Source organism: Triticum urartu, chromosome 1A (genome assembly GCF_056163025.1).
Source record: "Triticum urartu cultivar PI428250 chromosome 1A, HENAU_Tu73, whole genome shotgun sequence".
NCBI classification, from domain to species: domain Eukaryota; kingdom Viridiplantae; phylum Streptophyta; class Magnoliopsida; order Poales; family Poaceae; genus Triticum; species Triticum urartu.
In genome coordinates this window covers 26,968,394-26,979,989 of record NC_141873.1, presented here as the reverse complement: position 1 = coordinate 26,979,989, position 11,596 = coordinate 26,968,394, and positions in this window count along the sequence as shown.

Genomic DNA, 11,596 nt, shown 5'->3' with positions numbered 1-11,596 from the left:
GCTGAAAGATGCTCTCAATAGCTTCAGCATGCAGCTGACAGCCTTCCTCGAAGAGATCGCCAGGAGTGGGCAAGCCAGTGAGCTCAATGATGTCAAATGCATTGGCTTCGTGATGAACATTGCCGGTCATCCACTCCAGGACCCAAGTCTTCAGATCTCTGTTGTACCCTTTGATGTGAAGTGTGGCATAGAATTGTAGCAGCAGCTCTTCATTCCAATGCTCTTCATCAGTAACAAACTGCAGCAGACCCACTTGCTTGAAGCAATCCAATGCTTCATCTAGACAGGGCAGACCAGCTATAGCTTCAACGTCAAGGCGCTTGTGTGGGAAGATGCGACCTTGGTTGTATAGTATGCAGGAGTAGTAGCTGCGCTGAGGATAGCTCCAGAACCGATCTGATGAAATCCTTTCCCTTGAGTAGGGGTTCTTTGAGCTATTGAAGAAGGTATTGTCTGCCTTGAAGCCATTGATGTTGAAGGAGCCAGGTGCTGATGCAGGACCTGGGAACCTTGGCAGTCTTGGGATTGGCTTCTGGACCTGAGGCCTGTGCTCAACATGGTAGTCAAATTGGGGACCGGCAGCAGACTCAGGAACAGAAGTGTCAGGATCAGTGGCTTCGCTGTCTTCTGATGCTTTTGGTGGGGAGGGCTCCACATTAGCTTCATTGTTAGTTGTGGCAGCCTCACGACTTTCTTCCTCCACTTGACTAGCTGGAGGGTCGGTCACAAGCACGTTCTCCTGGAGAACTGCTTCTTGGTGAGACGGGGAAACTTGGGGTACTTCATCGTCTTCGGCTGATGCAGCCGGAATGTCTTCAGCAGAGACTTGAGGCCTTGGACCTTTGCGAAGCCTGCGGAATGCAGACGACGCCTGTGGAGTTTGAGTGGGCTGGGCCTCATTCTCTTCTTCCTCTTGTGGGTGATCTGCCCATGAAGCATCCTGTGCGATTGGCGTCAGTGGACGACCAACGCTGATGAGTTCGCTGTTTTCAAACTGGGGAAGGACTGCATCATCTTCTACATTGTCATGTTGACCAATGTCTTCAGCAGTGATGGGATCAGCTGCTGGAATGTCTTCAGCTTCATGAGCCTCTGTGGAAGCAGGCTCATGGACAGTCAGTTGGCGTTCAGCTTCAGGATAGACCACAGAAAGGGGTTCAACCATCAAGGGCTCTGTGGGAGCAGCCCGATCTTTCTTGGTCTTCCTCTTCTTCTTAGAGGGGGTAGTAGGAGAGGCTTCAGGATATTTCCTTTTCCTTGCTTCAGCCTCAGCAGTCCTGGTCTTCTTGAGCTCTGAAGCGGTTGACCGGCTCTTTGGCTTCGAGCCAGTCATTGCAGTTGGGAAGACAATCGGAACTGCTTCCTGCCTTGGTGCATCGGGTTCAGCTGTAACTGACTTTTTCTTTTTCTTTGCGGCCATCCTGGGGTCGATGCTAGGACGCCCAAGTGCCTTGCGCTTCTCAGCCTCATTGTAGGCTTGCACACATCTGTCAGCCAGAGTCTTCATGCGCTCACGTGAACCCTGAGCTTCTGCATGCTTCTTCAGAAAGTTTTCCTTGAGCTCGTGCATCATGATCTTGAAGTTCTTAACTTCTTGCACCCTGAGCTTGGCCATATGCTTCTTGAACTGAGCCTTTTCATAGTCAATCTTCTGCTTCAGTTCAACAATGCGCTGGGCAATAGCAAGTTCTGAAGCAAAGGCTCCTTGGAAGGCGACACTGAGGCCGATGGGTAGCTGCAGATCTTCAAAGCTGATGTTTGGCATGTCAAACCACTCATCAATGAAGTTGTGGATGATGGCGACATCAAAGAGAGGCAGATTATTGAAGATTTCTGCTTCTTCTTTGCTCTTGATGAGTTGCTCAAGAGCGTCATCACTTGACAGATCAATGGCGTCGTTGCGCAGAATGGCAGCAGCTGTTAGCTCTTCGTCAGTGTGAGACAGAGGCATCTTGGCCTTCTGGGGCTTGGAGACGTGTGATAAGTCTTCAGACTGCACACTATCTTCAGGAGGTGCAGTTGCCAATGGCTTCGCCCTTGAGATTTTTGGTGAAGGGGCTGGCTTTGAAGCTTTTGGCTTCTTCAACTGCTTTGGCTTCGGCACTGCAGGCGCGTCATCAGACTCAGTGTCAGCTGCAGGCTCATTCACTTCAGTCCCTTGAACCACGATGTAGGTGATGAGGCCTTCAAGGTTGGCGAAAGGACCGATGACATTGGGTTATGCATGTCGTGTGCCATCTGCCCTTGGTGCTGAGGGATCAGGGTTGAAGTCTAACCCCAACTTCTTCTTGTTCTGCTTCGCTGAGTTCTGGGCAAACTGGAAGTTGCGCTTGAACAGATTGTCGTCACGACACCAGAGTAGTGACGACGGATGTGCATCAGCAGGCTATGGTCCACGAACCATGCATGGATAGAAGCCTTGAGCAATGGCTTCATCTCTGGACCTGGGTAGAAGATTCTTGAATAGGATGTCTCCCCACGGTCTCTTGATGGCGTTTTTCTCAGCATACTCTTGGGTTGTGAAGCGGTATTTGAACCATTGTTCTGCCCAATAGCGTCGAATCCATTGGATTCGGGTCTTGCGCTGACCATAATCCTCTTCAGGATCTGTCTTGTACATTTCTGTGAGTTCATCAGGCAGATCTCTGGATGTTCCGCCACAACGTTGTCTGCCCCCCTTCCTTGCTGCTTTCTCTGAAGCCATAAACTTTAACTTGAAAGGCTTCAAGACGTTCAAAGGCTTCAAAGGCTTTCTCTTGCTGGACCAACAGGAACTGGCTTCAGGAGAATTTATGTGATGCTGTAAGAACTCTGCAAATGAATGCAGACTATGAAAACCAAAGGATTCTCCCACGGACATGTACCTGTGACAGCATTAAGGTGCGAGGGAAGGGGAAGAGGTCATATGCATTCTCAGAAGATTTTGAAGATAAATCAGTTTAGAAGACATTGACCTCATCGTGCGAAGACATTCACTCATAGATAAGAAGTTGGTTCCAGATTTGTACGAACCCACAGATCAGTACAAGTGAGGAATCTAACTACTTTGTGAAGAACAAGTGAATATACTAGGCATGTTATGAGATGCAGTTTGAGAGAGATCTAACTTGCGGGAATAGAAACTTCTTATGGTGGAAAGTGACAAAGCCATAGGATCAAAAGGGGCTATAAAAAGAAGCTTTATTTACCACACTAGGAACTGCTAGATGGAGTGGGAGATGAGGCCGAGCAGTTCAATCTTCCGTGCCCTAACTTGGCGACGGAGGACACCTACGGCGACGGCGGAGAGGACAATGTCCGCGATCGGCGTGAAGACGGCGTCGGAGAGGTTGCGGCAGCGAAGCGCTTCGTTGCCGGCGTCGTCGAGGGCTAGCGGTGGCACTAGGGTTCGTGCGAGGGTGGAAGAAGGGATAATGACTGCTGTGAGTGTGTATTTATAGTTACAGGGGCGGCACTGCGCTATTACACAGGTGCCCCTGGCGATTCGCATCTGAGTAACACGTGGCCATCATGCAGAATTTTGGGGGTTGTTCCATGTCCCACGCATGCCTGGATTGTCGGGTGGTCGTTCCTACTTCTCCGGATTTCATGTGGAGGAATGAGCATTGAAAACGGATTTAATGGTTGTCTCTGTATCTTCTGCTGACAAGGACGCAGAGAAGACATTCGACAGTTTCAATACAATGCATATGACTTGGAGAGATAGAATTTGAGATAGAAAGCATAGAGAGGTTAGGGTCCGATCACATTCACTTAGTTCAAAAGATTCAAATAAGAAGACATAGCTATAAGTGAATGCTGTAGAGGACAGAACTCTAGTATATATATATATCTATATAATCAACATAGTGAAGATAATCACGAAGACATGTTGAGATTGAAGCCAAACCAAATGTGAAGACATTGCAAGGTAACGCCATGAGTGAAACACTTCAAAATAGAACATTTGGTGGTGGCGTTACCCACCGTATAGGAAGTATTAGACCCAGATACGGCGCACAATTATCGTGGCGCTCCGAAGTCAAATTCCACATTAATGTATTCACACTTAGAATGTATGTCTTCATTGATTGAAGATATACGTTACTTCGTGTGTTGCACATCTAAGTCATCAATATGCATAAGTGTTAGGATGTGTGCCTGATCACAGGACATTTGAGGATTCCAGGATATTTAGCTCACACCGTAACTTGCAAAATCTCTTCTCATCCAAGGGCTTGGTGAAGATATCTGTCAATTGCTCTTCAGTGTTGACGTGTATGATATCAATATCTTCCTTCACAACATGATCTCTGAGAAAGTGATGACGAATTTCTATGTGCTTTGTCTTTGAGTGCTGAACTGGGTTGTTGGCAATCTTGATGGCGCTTTCGTTGTCGCAGTAAAGTGGCACTTGCTTCAGATGAATGCCATAGTCCTTGAGAGTTTGCTTCATCCACAGAAGCTGAGCGCAGCAAGATCCAGCAGCAATGTATTCAGATTCAGCAGTGGAGAGGGATACACAGTTCTGCTTCCTTGAAGACCAACATACAAGTGATCGTCCCAGAAAGTGGCATGTGCCTGATGTAGACTTCCGATCAACCTTGTCACCAGCATAATCAGCATCCGAGAATCCAACCAGATCAAACTCTGAGCCCTTTGGATACCATAATCCGAGAGTTGGGGTGTGAGCCAAATATCTAAGAATTCGCTTCACAGCTAAGTGATGCGACTCCTTTGGTGCCACTTGAAATCGAGCACACATGCAAACACTAAGCATAATATCTGGCCTAGATGCACATAAATAAAGCAAAGACCAATCATGGAGCGGTATACCTTTTGATCGAACTCTTTACCATTGTCGTCGGGACCCAGATGATGTTTGGCTGGCATTGGTGTTGTGAAGCCTTTGCAGTCTTGCATACCGAACTTTTTCAGTCACTCTTTGAGATACTTCTCTTGAGATATGAAGATGTCGTTTCGTTGTTGTCGTATTTGAAGACCGAGGAAGAACTTCAGCTCCCCCATCATAGACATCTGATATTGCTCTTGCATCATATAGCCAAACTCTTCACTGTACTTCTGATTGGTGCAGCCGAAGATAATGTCATCCACATAAATTTGGCACACAAACAGTTCACCATCATATGTCTTCATGAAGAGAGTGGGATCTAGGGAACCAGGTATGAAGCCTTTGCTCTTCAGGAAGTATTTGAGTGTGTCATACCAGGCCTGAGGGGCTTGTTTGAGGCCATACAGTGCCTTGTTAAGCTTGTATACCATGTCAGGATGTTTTGGATCTTCAAACCCAGGTGGTTGTGCAATATACACTTCTTCTTCAATCTTGCCATTGAGAAAGGCACTCTTCACATCCATTTGATATAGAAGTATGTTATGATGATTTTCATAGGCCAGCAGTATACGTATGGCTTCAAGCCTAGCCACAGGAGCAAATGTTTCATCGAAGTCAATGCCTTCCACTTGAGTATATCCTTGAGCAACGAGGCGAGCTTTGTTTCTGACAATTTGACCATGCTCATCTTGCTTGTTGCGGTATATCCATTTGGTGCCTATTATATTGTGCTTCCGTGGATCAGGACGCTTAACCAGTTCCCATACATTGTTCAGCTCAAACTGTTGAAGCTCTTCTTGCATAGCTTGAATCCATTCAGGTTCCATGAAGGCTTCTTCAAGTTTCTTGGGTTCTGTAATTGAGACGAATGCGAAGTGCCCATAGAAATTTGCCAGCTAAGTTGCCCTTGAACGAGTGAGTGGACCAGATGCATTGATGCTGTCAATTATTCTCTCAATCTGCACTTCTTGGCAACACGAGGATGTACAGGGCGAAGACTTTGCTCTTGCTGATCTGTGTTGTTGTTGGGAGGAATGTCTTCAGGCTGAGCATTGTCTTCATGTGGATCAGGTGCTGAGATGATAAGTTCTTCTTCAGGATGAGCTTCAGAAGGTATAATCTCTCCAGTTCCCATTAGCTTGATTGATTCACTAGATGGAACTTCATCTAGCACATTTGGCAGTTGCTCTCTTTGTGAACCATTGGTCTCATCAAACCGCACATCCACTGTTTCAACCACTTTGTAATGAAAGAGATTGAAGACTCTGTAGGAGTGCGAATCCTTTCCATATCCAAGCATAAAACCCTCATGTGCTTTTGGTGCAAACTTTGAGGTGTGGTGTGGGTCCTTGATCCAGCACCTTGCGCCAAATACTCTGAAGTAACTGACATTTGGCTTCTTGCCAGTTAGGAGTTCATAAGATGTCTTGTTCAGAAGCTTGTGAAGATAAACACGATTGATTGTATGGCATGCAGTGTCAATGGCTTCAGGCCAGAATTTTCTTGGAGTCTTGTATTCATCTAGCATTGTTCTGGCCATCTCAATGAGTGTTCTGTTCTTGCGTTCGACGACGCCATTCTGCTGTGGCGTGTACGGGGCTGAGAATTCATGTGTGATGCCCAAGGTATCAAGATATGTATCAAGTCCAGTGTTCTTGAATTCAATGCCATTGTCACTTCTGATGTGCTTTATCTTGGCGTCGTAATTGTTCATAGCTCGATTGGCGAAGCGTCTGAAGACATCCTGCACTTCAGTCTTGTAAAGGATTATGTGCACCCAAGTGTATCTAGAGTAATCATCAACAATGACAAAGCCATAGAGGCAAGCATTAGTGGTAAAAGTTGAGTAGTGAGTGGGACCAAAAAGATCCATGTGAAGCAGTTCGTGAAGGAAATATGCCCTAGAGGTAATAATAAAGTTATTATTTATTTCCTTATATCATGATAAATGTTTATTATTCATGCTAGAATTGTATTAACCGGAAACATAATACATGTGTGAATACATAGACAAACAAAGTGTCACTAGTATGCCTCTACTTGACTAGCTCGTTAATCAAAGATGGTTATGTTTCCTAACCATGGACAAAGAGTTGTTATTTGATTAACGGGATCACATCATTAGATGGATGATCTGATTGACATGACCCATTCCGTTAGCTTAGCACCCGATCGTTTAGTATGTTGCTATTGCTTTCTTAATGACTTATACATGTTCCTATGACTATGAGATTATGCAACTCCCGTTTGCCGGAGGAACACTTTGTGTGCTACCAAACGTCACAACATAACTGGGTGATTATAAAGGAGCTCTACAGGTGTCTCCAAAGGTACATGTTGGGTTGGCGTATTTCGAGATTAGGATTTGTCACTCCGATTGTCGGAGAGGTATCTCTGGGCCCTCTCGGTAATGCACATCACTTAAGCCTTGCAAGCATTGCAACTAATGAGTTAGTTGCGGGATGATGTATTACAGAACGAGTAAAGAGACTTGCCGGTAACGAGATTGAACTAGGTATTGGATACCGACGATCAAATCTCGGGCAAGTAACATACCGATGACAAAGGGAACAACGTATGTTGTTATGCGGTCTGACCGATAAAGATCTTCATAGAATATGTAGGAGCCAATATGGGCATCCAGGTCCCGCTATTGGTTATTGACCGGAGACATGTCTCGGTCATGTCTACATCGTTCTCGAACCCGTAGGGTCCGCACGCTTAAGGTTTCGATGACAGTTATATTATGAGTTTATGAGTTTTGATGTACCGAAGGAGTTCGGAGTCCCGGATGAGATCGGGGACATGACGAGGAGTCTCGAAATGGTCAAGACGTAAAGATCGATATATTGGACGACTATATTCGGACATCAGAAAGGTTCCGAGTGATTCGGGTATTTCTCGGAGTACCGGGTAGTTACGGGAGAAGCAATGGGCCTTGATGGGCTTTAGTAGGAAGAGGAGAAAGGGCCAAGGGACTGCTGCGCCCCCCCTCCCCTCTAGTCCGAATTGGACTAGGGAAAAGGGGGCCGGCCACCTTTCCTTCTCCTCCACTTCCTTCTCCCTTCCTCCCCTCTTGGTGGACTCCTACTAGGACTTGGAGTCCTAGTAGGACTCCACATCCTGGCCGCACCTATTGCCTTGGCCGGCCTCCTCCTCCTCCATCCTGTATATACTGAGGCAAGGGGCACCCCATGGACACAAGTTGATCCCGGTGATCGTTCCTTAGCCGTGTGCGGTGCCCCCTGCCACCATATTCCACCTCGATCATATCGTTGTAGTGCTTAGGCGAAGCCCTACGTCGGTAGAACATCATCATCGTCACCACGCCGTTGTGCTGACGGAACTCATCCCCAAAGCTTTGCTGGATCGGAGCCCGGGGAGCGTCATCGAGCTGTATGTGTGCTAAGAACTCAGAGGTGCCGGAGTAACGGTGCTTGGATCGGTCCGATCGGGAAGACGTACGACTACTTCCTCTACGTTGCGTCAACGCTTCCGCTGTCGATCTACATGGTTACATAGATCACACTCTTCCCTCGTTGCTATGCATCACCATGATCTTGCATGTGCGTAGGAAAATTTTGAAATTACTACGTTCCCCAACAGTGGTATCTGAGCCTAGGTTTTATGGTTTGGTGTTATATGCACGAGTAGAACACAAGTGAGTTGTGGGCGATATAAGTCATACTGCCTACCACCATGTCATACTTTGGTTCGGCGGTACTGTTTGATGAAGCGGCCCGGACCGACATTACGCGTACGCTTACGCGAGACTGGTTCTCCCGACGTGCTTTGCACATAGGTGGCTTGCGGGTGACTGTTTCTCCAACTTTAGTTGAACCAAGTGTGGCTACGCCCGGTCCTTGTGAAGGTTAAAACGGCATCAACTTTACAAACTATCGTTGTGGTTTTGATGCGTAGGTAAGATTGGTTCTTGCTTAAGCCCGTAGCAGCCACGTAAAACTTGCAACAAACAAAGTAGAGGACGTCTAACTTGTTTTTGCAGGGCATGTTGTGATGTGATATGGTCAAGACATGATGCTGATTTTATTGTATGAGATGATCATGTTTTGTAACCGGGTTATTGGCAACTGGCAGGAGCCATATGGTTGTCGCTTTATTGTATGCAATGCAATTGCGCTGTAATGCTTTACTTTATCACTAAGCGGTAGCGATAGTCGTGGAAGCATAAGATTGGCGAGACGACAACGATGCTACGATGGAGATCAAGGTGTCGCGCCGGTGACGATGGTGATCATGACGGTGCTTCGGAGATAGAGATCACAGGCACAAGATGATGATGGCCATATCATATCACTTATATTGATTGCATGTGATGTTTATCTTTTATGCATCTTATATTGCTTTGATTGGCGGTAGCATTATAAGATGATCTCTCACTAAGTTATCAAGAAGTGTTCTCCCTGAGTATGCACCGTTGCGAAAGTTCTTCGTGCTGAGACACCACGTGATGATCGGGTGTGATAGGCTCTACGTTCAAATACAACGGGTGCAAAACAGTTGCACACGCGGAATACTCAGGTTATACTTGACGAGCCAAGCATATACAGATATGGCCTCGGAACACAGAGACCGAAAGGTCGAGCGTGAATCATATAGTAGATATGATCAACATAGTGATGTTCACCAATGAAACTACTCCATCTCACGTGATGATCGGACATGGTTTAGTTGATTTGGATCACGTGATCACTTAGAGGATTAGAGGGATGTCTATCTAAGTGGGAGTTCTTAAGTAATATGATTAAATTGAACTTAAATTTATCATGAACTTAGTTCTGGTAGTATTTTGCAAATTATGTTGTAGATCAATAGCTCGCGTTGTTGCTTCCCTGTGTTTATTTTGATATGTTCCTAGAGAAAATTGTGTTGAAAGATGTTAGTAGCAATGATGCGGATTGGATCCGTGATCTGAGATTTATCCTCATTTCTGCACAGAAGAATTATGTCCTTGATGCACCGCTAGGTGACAGACCTATTGCAGGAGCAGATGCAGACATTATGAACGTTTGGCTAGCTCAATATGATGACTACTTGATAGTTTAAGTGCACCATGCTTAATGGCTTAGAATCAGGACTTCAAAGACGTTTTGAACGTCATGGACCATATGAGATGTTCCAGGAGTTGAAGTTAATATTTCAAGCAAATACCCGAGTTGAGAGATATGAAGTCTCCAACAAGTTCTATAGCTAAAAGATGGAGGAGAATCGCTCAACTAGTGAGCATGTGCTCAGATTGTCTGGGTTCTACAATCGCTTGAATCAAGTGGGAGTTAATCTTCCAGATAAGATAGTGATTGACAGAATTCTCTAGTCACCATCACCAAGTTAGTAGAACTTCGTGATGAACTATGATATGCAAGGGATAACGGAAACGATTCCCAAGCTCTTCGTAATGCGGAAATTGATGAAGGTAGAAATCAAGAAAAACATCAAGTGTTGATGGTAGACAAGACCACTAGTTTCAAGAAAAGGGCAGAGGGAAGAAGGGGAACTTCAAAAAGAACAGCAAGCAAGTTGCTGATCAAGTGAAGAAGCCCAAGTCTGATCCTAAGCCTGAGACTAAGTGCTTCTACTGCAAAGGGACTGGTCACTGGAAGCGGAACTACCCCAAGTGATTGGCAGACAAGAAGGATGGCAAAGTGAACATAAGTATATTTGATATACATGTTATTGGTGTGTACTTTACTAGTGTTTATAGCAACCCCTCAGTATTTGATACTAGTTCAGTTGCTAAGATTAGTAACTCGAAACGGGAGTTGCAGAATAAAGACTAGTTAAGGGTGAAGTAACGATGTGTGTTGGAAGTGGTTCCAAGATTGATATGATCATCATCGCACACTCCCTATACTTTCGGGATTAGTGTTGAACCTGAATAAGTGTTATTTGGTGTTTGCATTGAGCATGAATATGATTTGATCATGTTTATTGTAATACGGTTATTCATTTAAGTAAGAGAATAAATTGTTGTTCTGTTTACATGAATAAAACTTTATATGGTTACACACCCAATGAAAATAGTTCGTTGGATCTTGATCATAGTGATACACATAATCATAATATTGAAACCAAAAGATGCAAAGTTAATAATGATAGTGCAACTTATTTGTGGCACTGCCGTTTAGGTCATATTGGTGTAAAGCGCATGAAGAAACTCCATGCTGATGGGATTTTGGAATCACTTGATTATGAATCACTTGATGCTTGCGAACCATGCCTCATGGGCAAGATGACTAAGACTCCGTTCTCCGGAGCGAGCAACTGACTTATTGGAAATAATACATACTGATGTATGCGGTCCGATGAGTGTTAAGGCTCACGACAAGTATCGTTATTTTCTGAACTTCACAGATGATTTGAGCAGATATGGGTATATCTACTTGATGAAACATAAGTCTGAAACATTTGAAAAGTTCAAAGCATTTCAGAGTGAAGTGGAAAATCATCGTGACAAGAAAATAAAGTTTCTACGATCTGATCGCAGAGAAAAATATTTCAGTTACGAGTTTGGTCTTCAGTTAAAAACAATGTGAAATAGTTTCACTACTCACGCCACCTGGAACACCACAATGTAATGGTGTGTCCGAACGTCATAACCTATGATGTTTCTTACCGATTTACCACTATCGTTTTGGGGTTATGCATTAAAGACAGCTGCACTCACGTTTAAAAGGGCACCATCTAAGTCCGTTGAGACGACACAATCAGAACTGTGGTTTGGCAAGAAACCAAAGTTGTCATTTC